Source organism: Tubulanus polymorphus, chromosome 4 (assembly GCF_964204645.1).
Source record: "Tubulanus polymorphus chromosome 4, tnTubPoly1.2, whole genome shotgun sequence".
NCBI lineage: Eukaryota > Metazoa > Nemertea > Palaeonemertea > Tubulaniformes > Tubulanidae > Tubulanus > Tubulanus polymorphus.
Window position 1 is genome coordinate 10714346 of NC_134028.1, and position 25141 is coordinate 10739486.

The 25141-nt window shown below is 33.8% G+C and overlaps 1 long non-coding RNA gene across 1 annotated transcript; it reads right to left on the bottom strand.

Annotated features, from left to right (window-relative positions):
- Positions 1 to 210: 210 nt before the first annotated feature.
- Positions 211 to 3140, bottom strand: LOC141904085 (uncharacterized). The gene is made up of 4 exons (XR_012619123.1): positions 2849 to 3140; positions 2243 to 2408; positions 1956 to 2158; positions 211 to 524 (listed from the first exon to the last, which is right to left on the bottom strand). It is a non-coding gene; the product is annotated as an uncharacterized LOC141904085 (long non-coding RNA).
- Positions 3141 to 25141: the final 22001 nt, after the last annotated feature.

Sequence of the window (25141 nt, forward strand, 5' to 3'; positions counted from 1 at the left end):
TCAAGTACACGTGTAAAATTGGCCCAATTTTACACGTGTACTTTATCCCAATTACACGTGTACTTCATCCTAATTACACGTGTACTTCATCCAAATTACACGTGTATTACACGTGTACTTCATCCTAATTACACGTGTACTTCATCCTTATTACACGTGTACTTCATCCAAATTACACGTGTATTACACGTGTACTTCATCCTTATTACACGTGTTTTTCATCTTGTATTACACGTGTACTTTATCCTAATTACATGTGTATTTCATCCAATATTACACGTGTCTTACACGTGTACTTCATGCTAAATACAGGTGTCTTCAATTGCTATTTTTTGTTGAATTCAAATCAAACCACCATGTGAGGACCATTTCCTTAATCCATGTGCTGTTTAGAATGAACGTACTCAAGAGATTCACATTTTCCATACTAACTGATTTATTCATCTTCATAAATTTTATAAATCTTTGAGTAATGGCATGTCTTATGTTGGCCTCTTTCGCACCCTTCTCCTTTTGACATTGTTCTGAAATGATAACCATTTGAAAAAAATTAAGCAAAAGTATAAAATGATTTCTTTACCCGGATAAATAATTCAACTTCAGCTGCTTGGGATGATGATTGAATTCTGTAGCTTTTTCTAAGAGTCTTCTGATATAACAGTTAACAGTTTTTGCACTCTTCAATGACTTGATTTTAAGCCATATGGTGAAATGCTTGACAATCTGGAAATTTCAATGTTCAACGCCACCTGATGAAAAACAAGGGGTCTAGGGACACCATGCCCATATGGTTTCGAATGCTAACCAATCAACATAATAAAATAGAAACAGGACATTGAAACTCACCACTATCATAGAACATGTCACAAGCTACAATTTCATAATTGATCGATGTTATAAAGTATTCATAGGTACAAAAATAAATTAGACAAATTGTATATAATTCAATATTCAACTCCCCCTGGTGGTGAGAACAAAAACCTGGGTAACCCCAATTCCACATGAGATGAATACTACAACAGTGGTAACAATTATCAAATATCAAGACTATAACAAAACCTGTCGATATTTTCCTTCAAAAACCTTTTTCTATCTACGAATAAGAACTGATGACACTAAGATGGCTGCCAAATGTGTCACGCATGACTGATCGAAAAATCTGTCTCGTATGTTTTAGATTGTTAAGAATGTACACCCATTACAAATTTCAAAGAAAAATTGCAAACCATTAGGCAGCTACAAGGCAAAAATGACCTTTTTGGGTACAAAAAAGGTCACATGATGGCCATCTTGTGTCAAGATTGAAGCATCTTCAAAATTTCCCTTGAAAACTTCAAAAAATTGCATAAGTGATGATTTTGGGGAATGAAAATGGCCAATGCAGTTGGCCATCTCGATTCGGACCAGTTTTGGGCTGGAGACATGGCTAGGATAGATATATGTATAACTTAAACATCAAGAGTATTAAAACCTCCCAAAATACTGGATTCCAACAACAGACGAACAAAGGGTGAATGCAATAGCCCGCTTGGACTAAAGTCTCAAATGGACTAAAGCTGGGGACACATTAGGCAATTTCGTCGAGCACTTATGTTGTGCAACGAAATCGTCAGTAAAATCACCTAATTTGTCAGGGTCTGCGCCGACTGAATCGCCCGAATCCAACACGTCCTTCGACTGAATCACCCAACGCATCAGGATTGTTCGCCTCGAGCGCCATATTAAACGTTAAACCCTCCCCTTTTCTGACCAAGTGCCCTTTTGAATCACAGGTGAAAAATTCCACCCTATGATCGAAGTGCACAAACCCCATACTACCGTTTCACACCGTGAGACCTGTATTGACTAGTGCCCTTTTCATAAGAGCTGAACCCTCGTTCTTCCAGCTTGGATCCGCCCCTGTCAATCAACAACAAATGAACACTAGCCATTATATATTGAATTCATGTACTTACGTATTATTTAGCTGACCCGGTTTGGGTCCAACTTTTTTCCTCATGGAAGACTTTCATTGCTTCGCATCCAGTCCAATGCCTTGACAATTAGTTCTTCTTTTAAATGAGTGGACGACAGCATGCATGCACCCAACAGTATTAGGTTTTCAGAATAATCAGCGTATGGCAGCAGCTGTTGTATCATTCAATAGTGAGTAGGCATCCTAAAATGAGAAGAATTTACAATGCTCACGCTGTAATCTATACTAAAACCATTTCAACGCTCATATAATCTATTATGTAAATACCTGATTTTCATCACACTGTCATTGTTGAGAAATCAGTGGAAAATTGAAGGCTCTCTCACGCTAACATCATTTTCCAACAATCCCCTGGTGGACACATTTTTAAGCCAAAAAATGGGAATTCCAATTTTATAGTGTCGGTCTGGATCAATTCTTATTGGTGTAGACCCTATAAAGTTTGAAAAAAAATGGTCAAGAATTGATTGCACTAACGTCGTTTTTGCCGACAATCGAAACTCCGACAGCGACCTAATTTCATGTCCAGCATACAAATTTAATGGCGATGATGGGCGCACAACAAAATCAAAATGATCCTGCGGTTTTTAGATTGGATGAATAAACACCAAAGAAACTCCATTTTTATCCCTCACGATTGGAATGATCACTCACAATTTTTTCACTGGACATTCAATCATTTAAGGCCTACTAATAACCATAACTAATTCAAATTCAATTCAATACTAAAAATAAAGATTCTAGGCCTACAATATTTACTTAGTCATGTTAGTTTTCATTCCAATAAGCATATTCTTTTAGTGACCTTGTGGTGGCCTGAAGCCCAACACAATAAACGTTTACTTTACTACATGTACATAACAATAATAATACCTGAACAATCCACAACGCGTCCTTTAAACGCGGGATAATAAATCAAATGGCCTTCGACTTTTTCTGTTCCACTTCCATTCGAATCCACTCTAATGAATCTAATCATTCAATGATCCACTATGTGTTTCACCTCAAACAAAGAAGCAGTGTCACTTTTGGTCCAGTTGTCAATGATCCCCTATTATACATTGTCATCCAATGCGTTTTGCAATCATTATGAGAATATAATACTGAATAGATCGTGAAAGCCTGTGAAAACGGCGTGAAAACGTGTTGCTTAACAATGGCAATATGGCTGCCACCGTGCAGGGGTGCTTGGGAGTTTAATTGAAATAGATTATTTAATTATTAATAAGTTTTACATCAGCATTTTAGTTCTTTTAGAATTTAAGAATAATCGTGATAAGTGATATTTAATTAGTAAAAAAATTACTTATACTAAGTTATTATGAAGCTAAGGCAAAATCAATTAAGTAAGTTGAAAATAACGATTCAGTGAAGAAATGACGATCATTTAAATATACGCTTTATTATAAAAATAGACAAAAAGGTGCATGAATAAGGCCTGTTAGTATTTAATTCAACATTTAGATGAGATTATTTTGTCTAGGTTGTTTTTCTGTTCATTGAAAACCATTTAATCGGAGCTAGTCAGTTCGTCAGTGAGGTTTTCATTTTAGTAGTGTTCCAAAATGGAAGACAAATAACATAAAGATGCACTTTTTAGTGGAAAAATTACCGGTAAATATCGATGTATACCAACCGAATTCGTCTTTTGCAAGCATGGAGTTTGAAAAAGAAATTGCAAGTAGAAGGCCAGTTAAAATACGCGAGTAGGCCTACATGTTAAACATTTGGAGGTAAGATCATTTTAAATCTAAGCAAATCAAATTGACTTTATTGGTCCTTATCAATAATAATGTTAAACAAGTAAATTATTGGTTTGACAGTTCAATAAAGTTGACAGGACAAACAAGAGACATGGAGAATTATACTATTGCATAGGCCAATTGTTTAGTTTAATGTTAATGTTGTTAGTTTTCACAAGCGGGCTCAGTGCTAATTGAGGGGATGGCCTCTGTCTGTCTCAGTGTCTGTATATTGGACGATCGCATTGTACCACATACTTTTTATGTGTATAACATACAAAATATGGTGTATACATATATAATGGATAATGTATGATAGACAATGCTAGGTATTTCGTATATAAGCCCTTACAGACAAAAAATCCAGGTCCGATCTGGTACGTAATGCATGTTCATCGCAACAATAGGCTACGAAATCGCTAGCTGGAAACCAACCTACGTATAGGCCTACTGTAGCCTTAAGTTCTATATGCTTGGGAATAATTTATTCTCAAATTACTTCTTGTTTTGTAGTTTGTAATATGTTGCTAAATGATGGACATTTTGATTTTTCAAGAAGTCGATTTTGAGAATCTGGAAGATTTAAGAATTGAAAATGGCCACAATCCACCAATAATGCAGACAATGGTTGTGACGACGTGAGTTAGTAATACAGTGCCTTATGACTAAAGTGAATCCAATCATAATTGCCAATCTACTCATCCGATATGAACTTGACCAATCACCAAAATGTTTAATCTGTTTTGCAGCCACAGCTCATTGATGGAAATAGATGATCATCCCCACACAAATGCTGAGGTGACCCTTCGTGGGGCTGTTACTACTATTATGATGTTCTCCCTCAAAGCTGGATCCACATCAACTGTTTTGACTGGATTGTTGCATCGGTTGAATCTACTGTTACTGAGAAGCGGTTCTACGCAGTTCTAAATGCCTATTTTGAAAAGATTTTCTCTATGTGCGGAGGTGAACAAATATTACTGCGCTGTATGTAAGACATTATTAAAAAAACTGCAGGTATGATACAAATGTTCATTATGTGATATACAGTACGATAAGGCAACATTAGAGGAAAAAGGACATTTTTTGTGTATGGGCCTACAAGGAAAGCAGAACACTTGGAGCTGGTGACAGCAATATATTCAACATTTTTCATAAATAACATTGTAATTCGGGGCTTGGGCAGTCCCCTAAGCCTCTAGTTATCTTGATAATAAATGAAATATCCAAAATTTTTTGTTCAGATCATGATTTTTGTGAAACAGTTTTTGGATTTATTCAGAGGGCAACAAAGACATGTGCTTCATTCATACAGGATCCAATCTAGTCAATACAGGACAAACAACATGATTTTTTGACATCGCATCCTGGAAAAAACTACTAAATGAGGATCAAACAATTAAAAAGACAGGAGATTCCTTCAATTCTCCGAACATTACATGCAAAATCTTACTTTTTATGAAATCATGTGAAGCTAAATGATGTAATTACAAATTTTATTGCAGTTTACAAAAGTGACCAATTATGAGAAACAAGGTACATGTATAATTTTTTAGCCAAGGTACATGCATCCAGATTGCACATGTATTTCAGAAGCCAAACATGAATTTACACGTGTTTTTAAAATACACGTCCTAAGTTACACGTGTATTTCAAAATACACATCTTCAGTACACGTGTAATTCAAAATACATGTCCAAACTACACGTGTATTTTAGAAATACACGTGTTTTACACATGTACTTCAAAATACACGTCAAAAGTACACGTGTAATTTCATATTACACGTGTATTACACGTGTATTTAGCTAAATACACGTGTACCATTTTCATAAGGGTTTTTAGGTGCTTCTGAATATCGGCCGTTAAAAAACTAAACAATTGCCATTTGGAAAGGGCCTAGTTAGAGAAAATGCTAGATGTGTATATTGTGTGATATTTCATGTGCGTTTGGAATTTAACCTTGTTTATAACGAAACACACATGTTCTTTTCTATTTTAGAAGAGCGTATGATAGTGCAATAAAGAACTGACAATGAAAAAGAGGTAACAGGTGACTGATATCACACCGAATTTCAATTCCTATGAACACTTTTCATATAGTGAATTCTGTACAAGAGTTTAAAAAAACTTGAAATATTAACGAAACAGTTTTTTGACGGACAAATCGTTACCATCGAATTTTCAAAACTTTTTTAATGCCTTGGTGACCACTGGTCTAGTACGCGGTTTTCTGAAACAAAAGTGGCCAAGTTTAAAGAAGGACAAATGATTACAAATATTAGGAGCCTAATGCGTTTAATGATTTAATTAATTGGCATCGCGCTGATTGGTTGAAAGACGGTTGTTAGTCATCTTGCCTGTGATTTAATTGTTTTTTTAAGCATCGATTAACCATAGATTTAATCTTATCATAACTTATTTGCAGGTGCTTCTCGCAAACATTTTCTATTCGTTTTCAAACGCAGTACTGTTCAGGTGATTCGCGTCAAGCTTTGAGTCAAGTAGTAAAAAAGTTTATGTATTAGCATTACTATGCAGTCAAAATTACGCACTGCGGCAAGTGAGGTGCTGTGATCCAGATGTGTAACCTATTTAGGAGTAATATATTTCCATCATGTCAACGCCATTCAGAAACAGTAGCAAAACATACTGCTGGTCTCTAGAAATAACAATACGACGACAACCACTTTCGAATTCGACGATATTCGAGAAGTTTCACTTGGGCAGTGGTGGTCAGTGATGGTCAATTTATGAATTCTAATGGGGAATGCTTTCTAGTTTCACACCAAATGCGGTACCGGTATATCTTTCTTACATTCGAGAAGTTTCAATTGGTCAGTGATGGTCAATTCATGAATTTTCAATGGCGAATCCTTTCTAGTTTGACACCATAACGCGGTATATCGTTCTCATATTCGAGAAGTTTGAATTGGTCAGTGGTGGTCAGTGATGGTCAATTTATGAATTCTCAATATTTATGGCGAATCCTTTCTAGTTTGACACCATAACGCGGTATATCGAACTCATATTCGAGAAGTTTGAATTGGTCAGTGGTGGTCAGTGATGGTCAATTTATGAATTTGCAATGATGATACCTCGGTAGTTTGAAAACAAACATGACTTGATAAATTTCCGAAATTCGCAGTCAGGTGTTCAGACTCGGGAATATCTCAATTGGTCAGTTTCTGACCATCATGGTGTCACCATGTGGTCTATAGCTCAAATGAAACACGTGGGACCGACGAAAGGGCCCAAAAGCGTAAGTCATTTCCTGAGTGATGTGATCCAAAAATGCCCTAACTGGAAAAGGCAGTCTTTCAATTGGACGAAACCAAATCGGACAGAACAATTAAAATTTGGGAAGGCCACAGGCAGTGGTCTTTCTACGAAGCCCACGCGGTAGGCCTATACTTTGAGCGTATCATTATGAAATCTTTTTTTAAACCACCATGTACCACATTAAGTAATAAGCATCGTTGTAAGCACTTGAAACACCCATTAACCACTTGAAACTGTCAGATCAAACATCATACCGCATCCCCGCAAAGAGGGGTAGTTCAGCAAACCGGAGCTTTCATTTGCCTATCTAGACTACCCCGCCTGTACGGGTAGCCGAGCAAACCGGAAAACTCATAATGTAACTTTTACTAGCTCGGCCGAGTGGATTGTCGAATTAATCAATCACTCGGCTTTCTGATACAATGCTTGGCCGAGCAAATGGCCGAATAACTTGTCAATTGGGACTGTATTTTATAGCTCCCTCCACGAGTAATGAGGTGCCCTTGTCATATGAGCTGAATCAATCCCCCTTTCTCCCAGCCTGGACGTATCGGCCCCACTCCGCGCGGGATTTACGCAAAAGCAGCAAACACAAACATGGCCACTCTCTCAATTTTCAATGATAGAAATCGTGTGTGCATTTCAATTATTTCGGCTGTTAGGGTTTTAAGGCACAATATAAGTTGATGATGTGATATGGCGATGTAAATTAATGATGATTCCGCAGTGAAGCTAGTCATAAACGGTGCCGATTGAGTGTACAGCTGCCAAAACACTGAAATGTGCGTAGTTGCGCAACTATTTGCAGTGAATTGCAGACGAAACATGAAGCCTTAACGGCCGTTTTAAAAAAAATTATACCAATCGCAATTGTAAAATAAAAATGAGATAGAACCTAAGTTAAAATTCTGGCCATTTCTAAAATGTTATTACTAATTTTTAGTCAGTGCCGAACGTTTAGTTTTCCAACAATAATGAGGGGTGGTAGGTAATGTTCAAGTCATCATTTATTACACGTTACTTCCGTGTTGTTGAAAATCTCGCGAGTCCTGGACCAAACCCCATTGAACGATGTGATCTGTGTGCTGGCCACAAATGCACACAGATCACACTACACTACCCATTACACACTCCAGTACCCACAGCTTTCATATATCCATCCAAATATTTAGAGTGTCTTTCTTCCTGGATCTCCCCTGCAGCAATCAACAAAGTATATTGGAGTATCACTATACCTAATTAATCTTGGACTCCTTTCTTCCATGAACTTTGAAGTAGGATTAATCAAACATAACTTTAAACAATGAAGTTTTTTTCGCTAATGATAATGCAACTCTAAAGTATTAGGAATTTCAGGCTGAAATTGAGCTGTAAATCAGCTGAAATAGAACACTGCGCAGTGGCGGATTTAGCCTACCGCACTTGCCGCTAATGCGGTAGTCAACATTTTCCTCTAACAACATTTTATTTATTTCATGGATGGATTTGACTTAGCTGATTCCTTGGAAAAAAGTACCCATATTAAAACAGGATTTTTCTCTTCCAAAACCCAGGAAATGTCATCTCAGCCCTTTAAATTTTTCAAAATCTTCTGGGGGAGGACCCCCAGACCCCCCCCCCCCCCCGGTAGGCACGTTGTGCCTTCGGCACTCGAATTGCACATCTCGTGCCTTCGGCACTCGGTTGCCGAAATGCGGTAGTCATATTATACCTCTGGATCCACCACTGCTGTGGGGTACCAAATTAAGCTCTTTTCAGCTCAATTTCAGCCAGAAAATATTTAAATAAATTCTGCTGATTTTCAGCCTTTTGTTGCCAGGCGTAATTAGAGCTGAAATCTAGCTGAATTTTCAGACATATATAAATTCCGCCTTTTTTCAGCTGGTTTTCAGCCACACAATTTTCTGCTTATTTCCAGCTCATTTTCAGTCCATTTTCCGCTCATAATTACGCTCTTTTTCAGCTCAAATTCAGCAATGGGCTGATAGTGGAATCAATCTCTTAAAATCAAATCACGTACACCAGATGGTATATGGCGAGACTGGCAGGTTTCCGATTGAAATCTTTGTTAAAATTAGAATGATAAATTATTGGAGTAGACTAGTCAACTATGAAAACCAATGTGAACTTAGCAAGATCTTATACAATAATGTACGCTTACATGCAAATAATCAGTTCCAAGTGGATCAGTCGCATACAAAGCACTTTAAGCGAATGTGGTTTTGGTTATTTTGGCTCAACCAAAATCCAGGAAAACCAGACTGGATAAGCCAGTCTGTTAAAACAGCTCTCCAAGGCCAATTTATTCAAACCTGGAGTAGCGAAATAAAGGAAAAGACAAAATTTATAGCTATAGATTGATTAGAAAAAACTTTGAACTAGAAGACTATCTTACTAAATTGCCAATTAAATCACGAGTATTACTAACAAAATTTCGCACCAACAACCACAAGCTTCTTGTAGAAAAGGAACGTTTTAATCTTGCAAGGTATGAAAGATTTTGTGAAAAATATAACTTGGCTATCTAGGTGACGAATTTCATTCTTTATTAATATGTCCACAACACCTAGAATTAAGGAAAAAGTTCATACCGGACAAATTCTGGAAACATCCAAATACTCTCATGTATAATGAATTACTAAACTGTGAAAATTAGTCAACGCGTACGAAACTTGCCAAGTATATAGATAACCGTTTAACTGAAAATTGTAGTGGTCAATAGGCTATATGTTATTTTGTGTCTTTCCTGTTAATTTTTCTTTGTGTGATCTTTTTAGACCTCCTTATACTATCAATTTTAGTCAGGGGAATAAAGTTATATGTCATCTTATCTTATCTTACAAATGTACGACATCAGGAGCGCTCCGTCCAGGTTTCGGTGATCGCCGGTAACTCCAATGTATCGTGGGTATCCTCGGTATCATGAGTATCGCAGGTGGCGTGGAGGCTCACAGACCGTGAGACAGGACGTATCCTCGGTATCGTATCGTATCGGTATCGTTGGTACCGTAAATTAGGGTGACTTGAGACAAGGGGGTTGACGAGACACTAGGCGTCTCAAGGGGCTACAAGAGAGGGATAAGTGTGTTATTCTTTGAAAGAAGCAACATATTCTCTAAAAGTTTAATGATTAAAATGTTTGTTTTTTTTGTCATGTAGTATGAATTAAACTAGCTTAGATAGTCGAGATCACAGTGAGCTGGCGTGTGTCATCTTGAAAGTAAGGTTTTACATACTTTAAGAAAAAACCACATTCAGGAAACTTCATTTGGTGCCATATGCAGTGACCAGGCTTTGGTGCACTCTGTGACCTCAGGTATTAATCGTTTAATCATTATTATTTCATGAAAATAAAAATAAGGTTAGATGTCCAGTGGCAGTGTCAGTAATTGGAAAATGACGTTTTCAGGCCAGAGGGTGAGAGGGCGTTACAGCACTCATCACCACAAGTAATTTTTTCCCCTGAAAAATGGGGGACAGTAAAGTATTCTTAGCGACAATAAATAACAGAATAAAACCAGCAAAAAAACAATTTGAAATAAAAAAGTTAGTTGATGTTACAAAAGAAATTGAACATGAAATATTAAAATTAGAAAAGATAAAAACTAAATATGGAGATAAAATATCAGCAAATTTAAATTACTGTTATGTTAGTACAACGCGAGAATTTAAAGTATTTTTACCTGATAAATGGGTTTCATTGAGTACAGAGGAATTAAAAGATTTAGAAGGATATAAAATAATCTACATGTATCATGGAAAAAATGAAGACGGTCATCATGATTTTAAAATTGTTGACGAAATAAAAAGAACAAAATAATTTAAAAAAATAAATTAACAAAAAATAAATAATGAAAAAAAAATGAAAATAATGAATATCTAGAATCCGAAATGAAATAAAATTATGTTTTTGCTTTTTTCTAAAATATTAATCCATTTTTTTTAATTGTGAATTTTGAAATTTCAGACGCATTTTCATTTTAAATCGTAGTAGTTTCAGAATTATTAACAACACAAATTTTATTTGATTTTTTATACCAACTTCATCCAATCAAAATGAATACAATTACAAATCCAGTTGTAAAATATAAATATTTATCAAATATTCTATTATTGGAATGAGTAGAAATGACAATATTTTCACCATTATTGTTAAGACCTTCATCATTTATTTTTTCTTTTTTAGCTTTTTAAAATTCTTTTGATTTAATACCTAATTGCCGAGACCATTCAATTTGTTTCTGATTTCTCGTTTTTTTCTTCACAGTTAATTCCTTCAATTCTTCCACCTCGCTCATTTATCATAGAAACATTTTTACTTTCAATATTTGAAAATGTTATAACTCCAGTTCATAATATTGTCTTAAATCCACCTAATTGAAATGATAAATATCCAATCCATTTATTTAATTCAGTCATAACTGAATCATCATTTTTTAAATCGGAATATAATTTATTTTCATCTTCAATTGGGAGCATATAATTCACATAATTTACTATAGCCTCACGATTGATAGAACACTATATCCGTGTTGACGCGATGTAGAGAGAATCCCACAATGATAAGAAAAAGTCCAAAAATGTAACTTCGAGATAGTAGTTATTCAACGTTTCGACTATATCCTAATAGTCATCTTCAGGAACTATGAGATACTACAAAAATTATGAGATATATATAATCCAGAGACAAAGAGACTAATTCAAGTAATTAGAGATGATACAAACTAAAGGAAAATTAACGTAGAAACAGTTACACGCTAAAATAGATTAAAGGGAAGCAAACCATATTAATAATATTCATAATTATTATTTGTAGTAATATCATTTAATGCACCATTATTATCTGGAGATAATTTTGTTTCTGTTATACCTAAATCATCCAATTTTTTTCAATTTGAACATCACTATTTTTAGATTTTATTTTCTTTTCACCACCCATTTTTATAACAAAAAAATTAGTTGTGTTGTTGCAACTAGAATTCAACTAGAATGTAACTAAATTTAAACTAGATCAACAAGCTAGTTGAAATATTATTGTTTTTATTTATTTCTTGTTGAATTTTATTTGATTTTTGTTTCAACTACCATTAACTAGAATTCAACTAGAATGTAACTAAAAATATACTAGATTAACAAGCTAGTTGAATTTAAATAAATTCATATTTATATGGGTGTTGTAATCGAAATAGTAATTTTGATCTTTTATTATTTCTCAATTTATCCATATATTCATTATGTAAATCATGTGGAATAATATCACTTTCCTCAAGCGCATTTTTCATCGATTTTCTATCTTTATTGTGGAATTATACTAAAAATCTAATGTTTTCTCTAAAATCTTTAACAATTGAATTATATTTTTGATATAAAACCCACGTTGTTATCCCAAAATGTCTACCAGAAAAAGCTAAATAACATAATTCACTTTCTCTAATTTATGAATCATGTAAATTTGCACAATCATCGATAATAAATAATGCATCTGTTCCTTTATATATATCAATTGCTATTTTAATACAATTATCTACATTTTCTATATCTGTTTTAGGATCTAATATTATAAATTTATTATCTCTAGTAATATTTCTATCATAAGTTTGATTAAATTCATACGTTGGACAAAATAGTACTATATTATCAAAATAGTTTTTATAAACAGTTTCTAATAAATTTAATATAAAATTAGTTTTTTCACAATTTGTTACACCAGAAATTAACATATTATGAGGTTCAAATATAAATAATTCCTTATTCATTTATATATTTTTAATTTTACTTGATAATATCCATTCATTGAATTTATCTGGCCATCCAACCCATTTTACTAAAGGATATTTTTATCTTTTAACAGTTTTTGTTTTTAGTACTTTTTCAATTTTATATTCTTGTTCTAGATTTTCAGTAGTTAAACTTAATTCTTCTTCATAAAAATACCCATCAACTTCTTCACCATCTAAATCTTCTAATTCATAGACATATGGTTTTTTTGTTATTACCTTTTTTACTTTATATATTTCTCTAGTAAAATTACGATGGTATCCTTTGTCAAATATCTTTTTATACTTAGAAATTCTAACATTTTGACCAACTTTAAATATAGGTTCACCAAAATCATCTACAAGAAATGCCCCGTATAAATTATTCCAAACAATTTCAGCATTTTCAGGTTCTCTAGCATCAATAGGTTTTCATTCCAATAGAAGAATGATAAGAATTGTTATAACCTTCTATCAATTTTGGTAAAATATCAACCCATTTATAAGTAATATGTCAAAGTCGAAACTTGGTGAAGCGCACAGCCAGTCTTAAGTTCTAATGAATAAATAGAGGCGAGTGCCCTTTCGGCAACTTATATAGAATTCTACATTGTAAAAAAACATGGTCAGTGGCCAAAAAAATCACCAAAAAAGTAGAAGATCTATTCGACCGAAGATTCGCCGTGATCAGATATATGTATAGAAAAATAATTCATTTTTTTTTGCGGAAAAACATGCTTTGGGAGTGTTGATTACAAATTGAAAGCCTTGTTTGTGTTATCTTTCATACGACAATAAATCTTTCTGTAACAGCTTTAACAGTTTTATATGTTTTACACAAGATATTTGTTCCCAAGTTCTACATTGTAAAAAATGTAGGTTTTGCTGAAGGAAGGCACCCGGTGGCGTGACCAAAGAAAATCACCCAAAATATAATAGACCTTCGAGCAAATTAAGGGACCCGTGATTAAATTTAAAAAAATCATTTTCTGCGAAAAACAACGTTGGAATTTGGGAATGTTGATAACATATTGAGAGCCTATTGCTTTATCGATTACACGAGATTAAATTTTTCTGTAGTTAAAAAACGTCAGATGTCTACAGTAAATCTCATGGCTTCAATAGTTTTATATGTTTTACACTTAAGATTTCTTCCTTAGTATTACAACGGGTTGCATGAGTACGGAATTAATGGAACAACGGTATCTTAAATACAGATTCAAGCGTATACGAATTTTACTCGAAACGGAAAAGGGGAATAACGTTTGAAAAACGGGAGTTAAAAACATATAAAGATACGATATGTTAAAAAACGCACGGCATTTTACTCCCAGGGATTGGCAAAATTACTTAATTGGCAAAGTTAATTACTCAGTACTTGTGTGGAGCGGGACGGTCATTTTGTAACACGCGGACCGCGCACGCGCGTTTTCCCCAATGACTCGACCCTTAGTGATGCTGTGAAACCGGCGCGCTTGTTACTCTAAAAAATTCGACCCGTTGCTAAGGGACTGTGCTTTTTGTGGGATTCGAATCCAGTCTTCCAATCGGTTTCTACGGAGAAATACGAACTAAAAATTACTTTTTTTGACAATATTTTGTGAATATTCTTTGTAAATATTCTGAAAATTACACAAAATCATTTTGTTGTCCTTCATTCACCTATTTAAACTACCCGCGGGACGCGGCCCGCAAGTTTCGACGAAAGTCCGACCGTGACCGTCATTTTCGTTGCTGCGATTTAGCCAATGCCCATGTGTCCCGGATGTAAACTACACGTTTTGAGAAGGACGGTATGGAGAATTATAGAAAATTTGAGTTTGCCTCATACTCGCGATTAACTTAAGGAGCTTCCAGCCCGCGCCTTCGGCGCTCGCTGTGCGCTTTATATGTCAAAGTCGAATCTTGGTGAAGCGCACAGCCAGTCTTAAGTTTTAATGAATAAATAGAGGCGAGTGCCCTTTCGGCAACTTATATAGAATTCTACATTGTAAAAAAATAGGTTTTGCGTGGGCACCTGTGTTCGGCGAGGTCCGTGGCCAAAGAAAATCACCCAAAATGTCGAAGATCTATTCAAGCGAAGATTCGCCGTGATCAAATACATGTATAGAAAAGGAATTCATTTTTGCGAAAAAAAACATGCTTTGGGAGTATTGATTACAAATTGAAAGCCTTGTTTGTTTTACGACAATAAATCTTCCTGTATCGTCAGATATGTTCTACGAACGGCTTTAACGGTTTGTATGTTTTACACAAGAAATTTGAAGATTAAAAAAGAAAAAAATCATTTTCTGCGAAAAACAACGTGGGAGTTTGGGAATGTTGATTACATATTGTGGAACCTATTGTTTTATCGATTATACGAAAATAAATTTTTCTGTAGTTTAAAAACGTCAGATTTCTACATTAAATCTCATGGCTTCAATAGTTTGATATGTTTTACACTAAAGATTTGTTCCTAAGTATTACAACGGGTTGCATGGGTACGGAATTAATAGAACAACGGTATTTTAAGTACGGATTATAGCGAATTTTACTCGATACGGAAAAGGGGAATAACGTTTGAAAAACGGGAGTAAAAAACACATAAAGATACGATATGTTAAAAAACGCATGGCATTTTACTCCCAGGGATTGGCAAAATTTTGAGTTGATTATGCAAAATTTTGAGTTGATTATTCAGTTCTTGTGTGGAGCGGGACGGTCATTTTGTAACACGCGCACCGCGCGCGCGTTATTCTCCGGGACTCGACCCTTAGTGATGTTGTGAAACCGGCGCGCTTGTTATTCTAAAAAATTCGACCCGTTGCTAAGGGACTGTGCTTTTTGTGGGATTCGAATCCAGTCTTCCAATCGGTTTCTACGGAGAAATACGAACTAAAAATAACATTTTTTGACAATATTTTGAGGATATTCTTGGTAAATATTCTGAAAATTACACAAAATCATTTTGTTATCCTTCATTCACGTATTTAAACTACCCGCGCGACGCGGCCCGCAAGTTTCGACGAAAGTCCGTCCGTGACCGTCATTTTCGTCGCCACGATTTAGCCAATGCCCATGTGTCCCGGATGTAAACTACACTTTTTGAGAAGGACGGTATGGAGAAATATAGAAAATTTGAATTTGCCTCACACGCGCGATTAACTTAAGGAGCTTCCAGCTCGCGCCTTCGGCGCTCGCTGTGCGCTTATTATTTGCTGTGAAATATTTTGACATTCTTGTTCTTAATGTTCTTTTAAATCGTTCAACAACTGCTGCTTTTTTATCCGATCTTGTTGAAAAATATTTAATATTATCAAAATCTAAGAGACCATGAACAAATGAATTATCAAATTCTTTTCCATCATCAAATTGTATTTTTTTCTGGCTTTAGTTTACCACCTGAAAGAAATTTTCTTAAAACTAGTGATGTTAACATAGCATCTTTTCTATAATAAAGTGGGAAGCTCCATACGTAACGACTAAAAATATCAATTATATTTAATATCCACCAATAATCATTATTATCTTTTTTAAGATTTCTCATATCAATTAAATCTCCCTGCCACCATTGATCTACATAACTTACTATAGTTTTACGAGTTTTATATTTTCTAACGATTTTTTATGCGTTGTATATGTTGGTTGTTCTATCATAAAATCATTTACATCATTATATTTATGTAACTTTTGTGGTATTATCTTATCTAATTAATTTATCATGTTTTACTTGGCGTCATATATTTTTGCTGAAGAATAAGCAACCGAACTCTCAGGGTTATAACATAAATATCTTAAATATTGTTCTTTAGTATTAGGAGTTTTTTTTATTCCCCATTTATACATCGTTAATTTTAACTTTATATTTCTAATATTGAATACTATCTAATTGAGAATTTTTAATATTTAATTGCGCGTCAGATATAATATAAATATGCATTTTATAATTTAAACCTCCTTTCTTCTTTTTCATAAATAATTATATTCCATCTTTAGTGTTTTGTAATTTTTTCCCAGAACCATGCAATAATTTATCTTCAGTTGTTCTAAAATCTAACCATAATGCAAATTTATTACCGGTATAATTATCAATTTGATTAATATTACAATCTTCAGATGATTTTATTTTTTCATTCATAAAATGTTTTTTAATTTCTGCCCATTGATCTATCATTCTCATTCCCCGGCAAAATAATATATTTGCTTTACCTTCGATAGTTATTTCTTCTTTTGATATTTCAGGATTATAATAACTATCAACTTTTATTGCGCCATTAGAATATGTTGCAATGGTAAAAAATATTAATATACCTTTAATAGATCTTCTTGGGAAGTTAATATTCTCATTAATTATTTTATCATTTGCATTAATCGTTACAGTTTTGAATTTATCAATATAATCATATAATAATGAATATCCTTGATTGTATTGAGTTTGTGAATTGTGTTAGTAATATTTTGATCAGTTCTGTATCATATTCTAAGCATATATTTGATAATCTATTATCCATATCTTTAACAACGCTAGATAATACAATTTCATTAAAAGGAGCAAATGTTATTTCGAATAAAATATCTTCTTCAATTGCATATTTATATAAAGGCGCATTATTATTTATAAATTCAAAGTCTAATAGAATTTTATATTTGCTTCCATATATCTTTTTTATCAAATTATCTGCGGCACGAGTTACTATTGTGTCTTTAGCTCCCGATCTTAATGTATTATGGTTTTCTGATTGGATGCCTTGAAATATCATATTATTTCTATTTTCTTTTGTTAACCATAAATCTTTGTAATGCATAAATAAATTATAATCATCCAATGAGAAAATTGTTTCTGGTCCAATCTTTATAGTTAATTTTTTAATCAAATATCTTCCAACATTATCAACAACATCATTATTATTATTAGCAGTTACTTTTATATCGGCTGATAAATAAATACTATTTGGAACATAAAAAGTATTTTGTGTTAATCGAGGAATTCTAACAGATAAAGTTTCATCGGGATTAATATTAGATGGATTATGAGTAATTATATGATGAGATCTTTCTGCTTTAATAGCATTAGATATTCTTGAATTCTTAGAAGGATTTATGTAACTCCCACTCATTTATTTAAGAGAAAAATTAATTATTTATTTTTTATTATATTCACTAATCCAAAAATAATTGCCCTTACAACTGTAATTAAAAATAAGATAATATGTTCAGCGGCAAAGTTAATAATATTTCCACAGATTTCAATATAAAACCAACAATCGATGCAATAATTCCGGGTAAAGCTGCTGCAGATTTTTTAGATAGTTCCCATAGATATTTTTCTAATTTTTTTTAAACCATCTTTCACTTTATCTTGTATAGAATTATTATTATTTGGCGGTTTACCCGGTTTATTTGGAGTAGGCGCAGATTTCAGTGAATTTGATATTGCTAAACCAATTGTTGTAAATAACATAGTTACAGCTGTTAGAATTGAAAGAATTGAATTGTTATACTTTCTTACTTAAATAATAACTTTATTCTATCTTTTAATGATATATATCAGAATTTGGTTTTATTAACAAATCTTTAAAAATAACTTTTAATCTATTTATATTATAATCATATGATTTTCATGATAATTCAATTATAAATATATTCATTATATTATAAATATTGTTTTACTAAATCTGGATTTTCATTTTCAGCATTTATTCTCGATTTAGTTTTTATTTTATCAGACTCGTCTGTTGAAGGGGCTTTAGAACCACTACCTGCTAAATTAGAATTATACGCTGATCCATCATCATTATCAAGATTAGTTTCATTAAAATCAGGTTGTGGTTCATCAGGTATAATTCCTTCATTATTATTTCCCATTTCTCCCATTTCATGAGCTTCTCCACCTTCTACATCCATTTATATCTTATAAAAATTAAAATTAAAAATATAATATTCCCCCTATTACAATTCCTATACAAGTTATGGCTAATTTAGTATTTTCATGGGTTTATTATCATTATTAGTTTTAATTATATCAGTTTTTATATTTTCTGATGTATTGTAATCTTTTATTTTAGAATCATTATTTAATTTAATATTCTTAGTTTTAGTTTCAGTTGATTGAATATATTTTTTAATTTTTCCACCTTCCATTAGTTTTGGAGCTGTAATAATCTTTTTATTCATATCATTTAACCCAAAATTATTATCTATTGTTGCAGTTTTAATCAAATTATTATAACCGATTATATTCCCCATTTTTAATATTAAATCATCAGAAATAATCAATAAATTAGGACCCATACAATAGTCTAATCTTACATGTGATTCATCTAAATAATATTGATATCTTACTATATTTTCTGGAATCGATCTATTTTTATCATTATGGATTGAATCTTCAAATCTTATTGTTCCAAGTTTCTAAAATCAGAATTATTTATATCTATATTAAATTCATTACAAATTTTATAAAACTTTGATAAATCAATATTATTATCTAATTCTTTAAAAATCTAGATCCTGGTAAAGGGGTGTCTAATTCATTTAATATTAATCTTATTTGAAAGTATGTATGAAATCTAAATAAACTTTGAATTAATTTATATTTAGAATTATTCAAATGATCATTCCAACTTATTCCACATCCTGTTGTTGCGCAATAAACTGCAAGATTTAATTGGTTCTGCCAATACTTCATATTAGATTTTAATAACCATTGTTTTTCATCTTTCAATTTTTTAAAATTTATCAAATATACATGAAATATATTTTCCATCTTTGCATTAAAATTATTAGTTTCAGTAATATAAATATCTAAATTAATTAATGAATTTAAAACTTCATTTCTATATGTGATATTATTATTAAAATCTATTGCAGGAATATTATATTTAATTGATTAATTATATTGGAAAGCTTTTGGAAAACAATCTGCCATTTATATATTTAGAAATTAATAATTAATTAATTCTTTTAATAATTTATCTTGTTCATCAATTGTTATATTACCATTTAAACTTATTATAGAATCTAGTGTATTTTTTATTTTATTAATTTCTTTTATATTAGATTTTATTTTTTCATTATTACTTTTTATATTCAATTTTGAACTTATTCCGGTTAAAACACTTGAACTTATAGTCCAGGAGCTAGCCCACATTTAATCAACAGTTTTAGTCAAGAAGGTTTGAGTTGTGGAATGTCAAGGGTGGCCCATATCTACTTAGGAAAGGAACGTCTTAAGTTTCAAAGCTGTGCCTGCGGGGGGTAGGTGGGCCCCAAAAATTCCCAAAAAATCGTTTTAATCAACAGTTTTTGTCCAGCATTAATTTCAACATAAATCAGTACGGCATGGGCCAACTAAAATAAAATCATAACTTAAGACGAAATTTTCTGTGCCTAGGGTCCCTTAAGACCCTCTTTTTTCGGGGGCCTAGGGCACTTTTAATCAACAGTTTTTGTCCAGGTCTGATTCTACCTCAGAATCATAGTATTTTATGTGCTGATTCAGAAAATGTAACTTAAGACGAGATTTTCCGTGCCTAGCCCCACTTAAGACACCCTTAAAACCCCCTAATGCCCCCTTTTGTCAAAAAACTGGCTTTAATCAACAGTTTTTGTCCAGCATTAATTTCAACATAAATCAGTAGGGCATGGGCCAACTGAAATAAAATCAAAACTTAAGACGAAATTTTCTGTGCCTAGGGTCCCTTAAGACCCCCTTTTTGAGGGGCCTAGGGTACTTTTAATCAACAGTTTGTGTCCAGGTCTGATTCTACCTCAGAATCATAGTATTTTATGTGCTGATTCAGAAAATGTAACTTAAGACGAGATTTTCCGTGCCTAGGTCCACTTAAGGGACCCTTAAAACCCCCTAATGCGGCTTTTTGTAAAAAAAAACTGGCTTTTGTCAACAGTTTTTGTCTAGATTAATACAGCGTAAATCAATGATAGAACAATAACTTAAGATGACATTAATTGTGCCTAGAGCATTATTTATCTTTCATTCAACAGGTTCTGTCTGATTGTACCACGGAATTAGAAGTATTTCTTAAGACAGGAGCTGGCATGGTTAACTGTACTTAAGCCATGACCTATCCCTGTACAACCCAAGTTTTGATCAATTATATTGTTAGCCCACTACACTGCAGATGTCATATTGTTGTTATGAGAACCAGAATCACCAATTCAATATATGCATATCTTCAAGTTTAGATCATGAATGTTTAATGTGTGCTTAAATTAATGCTGTGTTTAATTCAAGCGCAGGATTAATTCCAGGCTTATTAAAAGGTAGGTTTTCTGTTTTATCTTTCAAGTAACATGATTTAAAAATAAAGTACGAATATAATAATTATATATATATATATATATATATATATATATATATATATATATATATATATATATATATATATATATATATATATATATATATATATATATATATATATATATATATATATATATATATATATATATATATATATATATAAATCGCTCCTTAGACAGTAAAAGTATACTTTGTGCAAAATGTACTAAGTCTCCAGTGCGGGGGTCGGGGCTGAGAAGTTTATGCAGCGTTATAATGACCTGTTACGCTGATCGTGTCATCCAATATGGAAGGTGTTAATTTTGATAATTCTATTCAAAAAAAATAACAGAACATCGAAATATTCTTGTTTTTTCCCCCGATTGACTAAATATGATTTCTTTATAGATGGAAGAACAAAAGTCAGAAAGTAGTGGTCAGCATCAAGCGCTAGAAAGCATTGTGCAGCCTCAAGCACAAGAAAGCACTGAACAGCCTCAAGCAAGTACTATTAATGGTGAGCTTTCATATTTCAAACATATATGTATATTTTTTCATATATGAGCATACATACATGTTCATAGTATTCCGACCCCCCAATTGTTAGACACGTTAGCATAAGGTTAGGTTTAGGGATAGGTTTAGGGTTGTCATTAGGGTTTAGCTTTAGGATTGGGGTTTGTTTATTTGTATGGAATGTGTGACATAGTTGTCGGACTAGTGTGGTGTCATAATCATAATCACATGGAGGTACCACTAATATTGGCAAAATATATGACAATTAATATAAAACTAATTGCAGGTTCACATAAGAATCATCTTATACTGAGTATCACATAGTTAGCAACAATGACCAGGTTTGACTTGGCCCTATCATAAACATTTATTACCCTGGTAAATAAAGTAATGTAAATTTGTTTTGTAGATGGTGGTTCTGAAATTGTATGTGTGTTACATATCCCAATAGCAATTTCACAGCAATTCCAACCCAAGATCAGAAAAAAATTACTGATTCCTCGAAACATTTGCGTTCGCAGACTCCAACTACATCCATTGTGTCTGAAAGCGACACTAACAGGGGGATTTTTCCAAAATTGTGCGTATTCTGTAATCAGGCTCGCTCACGTAGAAGGAGAGGCAAGCCTGCCGAGACTTTGAGTACATGTGTGACAGAAACTACTGAGGAAAGCATCAGGAGGACAGCTGCTTATCTACAGGATGATGCAATGTTAGCAAAGATTTCAGGAGTGGATTTGATTGCCAAAGAATTGAAATATCACCAGTCGTGTAAAAACAATTATGTCAAATCAGCAGAACGAAATAAAACTCAAGACGAAAACGTGACAACCCAGCATGCTCGTTCATCATTTGAAAATATCTGTAATTACATAAAGGAATCCGTTATTGAAAATAAGAGACCTGAACTTTTGAGTTCTATTTACTCACAGTATATATCTTTTTGTGATGATGTTGATGAAGAGCCATTGGCTAATGCTCAGACATTATCAAGGTCTGTCCTAGATAGGTTTCGTGGTCGTTTGAAGTCAATGCACTCAGATTCGAAGAAAAAGGGTGCCATCATTTATAGTTCTGACATGGCACAAGAAGCTATTAAAGCCGCGTACGATTTCACACAATCACAAGAAGCAGCAGTTATAATGGTAGCCTTGCTTCTCAGAAAGACTTTGAAAAAGGTAGTAAAATCACCATTTCCAGAATCTCCAACTGAAGATGATATAAATGCAGGTGAAGCTGCACCACCCGATCTCGTAAAAACATTCTTTAATATTCTATATGGTGGCCCAAATGTAAAAAACACACTCGCAAAATTAAGCGCCTGGCTGAATCCTATTCTCAGGATGCCCTATTCAATGTACATGCTGGGCATATTAAACCTACTAAACATGTTCTGTTAGGTATTTCAGCAAAGTCCATGACTGGTAGTAAGAAATTAGTATCTTTTTTGAATAGGTTAGGTCATTCTATTAGTTACAGTTGTGTCGAAGAGAATGAGACAGCATCGGGTTCAGCTATACTTTCTCGCCAAAACACATGCCCAGAAGACACACTAAAACATGTGTCAATGGGTCTAGCGTTCGACAATTACGATGAGTTGACGAATACTCTTTCGGGTGCTGATACATTGCACGATACTATGGGTATATTGTATCAGAACATCAACGAAAGAGATGAGCCCTTACTTGCAGTTGCTAGAAACAAAGGTGGTCGGATGGCCAAAAAGAGAAAGCTTGTGTTTGACGAGACAGACATTGAACTTTACCGAAAAAGACCAAAAATGACTTGCTTTCAATATGATCAGACAGATGTATCTCCTTACAACAATGATAAAAGTGATTTGCTGGATTTGGTTTGGATGATGTCTCATGCATTAAAAGTTCCTAGCATGCCTATGTGGGTTGGATTCAATTCGAAGCTAGTTTTAGACAAATTGCCAATGCAGAAAGTTTCGTACATGGCGAACCTTCGGCAACCAATAACTGAGCTTGATGTAGTCCAGGAGACACTCAACATTACCAGACGCTGTGCAGATGAAGTTTCTCTTGATTATGGAATAGTCACTTATGATCTCAATGCAGCTAAGCCTGCCTTGCAAATCCAGGCTACCGAAATGCCTAAATACAACAAAGTATTTGTTATGATTGGCCAGTTTCACACCGAAATGGCATTCTTTAAAGCACTTGGCAAATTAATGACAGAGTCTGGAGGCCCATCATTATTAACAGAAAGTGGTGTTTTGGCACCTGGTTCTCTCAAGGGCTTCTTGACTGCTAAAAACTTCAACCGCTGCAAACGAATCCATCCACTCCTCGCACTTGCCATTGAAAGTCGTCACTTTCTTAAGTTCATTGAAAACTATGAAAGCCGCAGTGACGTGTTCAGAATAGTGTCCTCGCTGAAGGAATTTTGGCAGAGAATCTTGGGAATTAGTAGAGTCGTCTGATATAATCAAGGTATGTGTAGAAAAGTATTCCAAGTTCTGTGATGATACCAAGAAAGGACTACATGGTGCAACAGCTCAATTCTGGTTTATGTACGTGGAATATATACACTGATCCCACAGACTGGACAGGTCTATTCGAACTAATGAAGTTGAAGATTTCATTCGGGCTTTGTCACCAATTACCCACTTGTTCTTCATGACCAACCATGTTATCTACGCACGGTGGCTTACCAAATTTCAGATGGACTTGTTAAACATTGATAGTTCACATCCCGGATTGCGTGATCAGCTAGATCAAGGTGCCTTTTTTGTTAGACGTACATGCCATGAATTCAGTAGGTTGCCTGTTGACCTCACACTCGAGCAAACAATAATGCAGATGCTGCTTCTAGGTCAACAGGTTGTGCATCAATAACTAATAACTATATTGCTAGACTCCGCTGGATGGTAACCAAAGCAAGCCGGGCATCAATCATTGAGAAGATGCAGGAAATGGTAGAAATTACATCAAAAGAAGATATCACAGCTGATCTGCGACAATCCAGACTGAAGCGAAATAATCTAGATCTCCAGAAATTGGTTGATCAGATTCAGAATACATTTGATCCATTCCAGGAAGTTGATAACCAAGAAGTTCTCTTCAATTTGTACACTGGTAGACCTGCATCCGATGATGTTAAGGACTTCTTGTTTAAAGGTTCCAGAAAAAGGAAAAGAAAGACACCAGAAATTTGTAAATGAATGTGTGGCGGATCCTAGTAGGTTTGAACAAGCTATCAGTTAAGTTAAGCTAGTCACCTTTAAGAAGGAGTGTGCGCGAAATGTCCGAGGCATCGATAAAAAGGTAGATGAGCTTAGATGTACACGGGATTTGATGGGACGCCTGACAGTGATTGCAATGGACAAAAAGCTTGACCTTCAGGATATCATGAGCTATCCTCTCACGCCTGTTCCTCTAAGCATGTGTTCGACTGATGGATCAATGGTGAAAACTGACAAGAGTACGTTGTTTGCCGAGTTGGAAAAGAAAGTCCAGCCATCACAGCCGCAGTCAAAGAATGCAGTTATGGTTGATGGGAATTTCCTCCTCCATATGGTTGTAGCAAAGAAAGGAATGAGTTATGGCCAACTTGCCCGTGT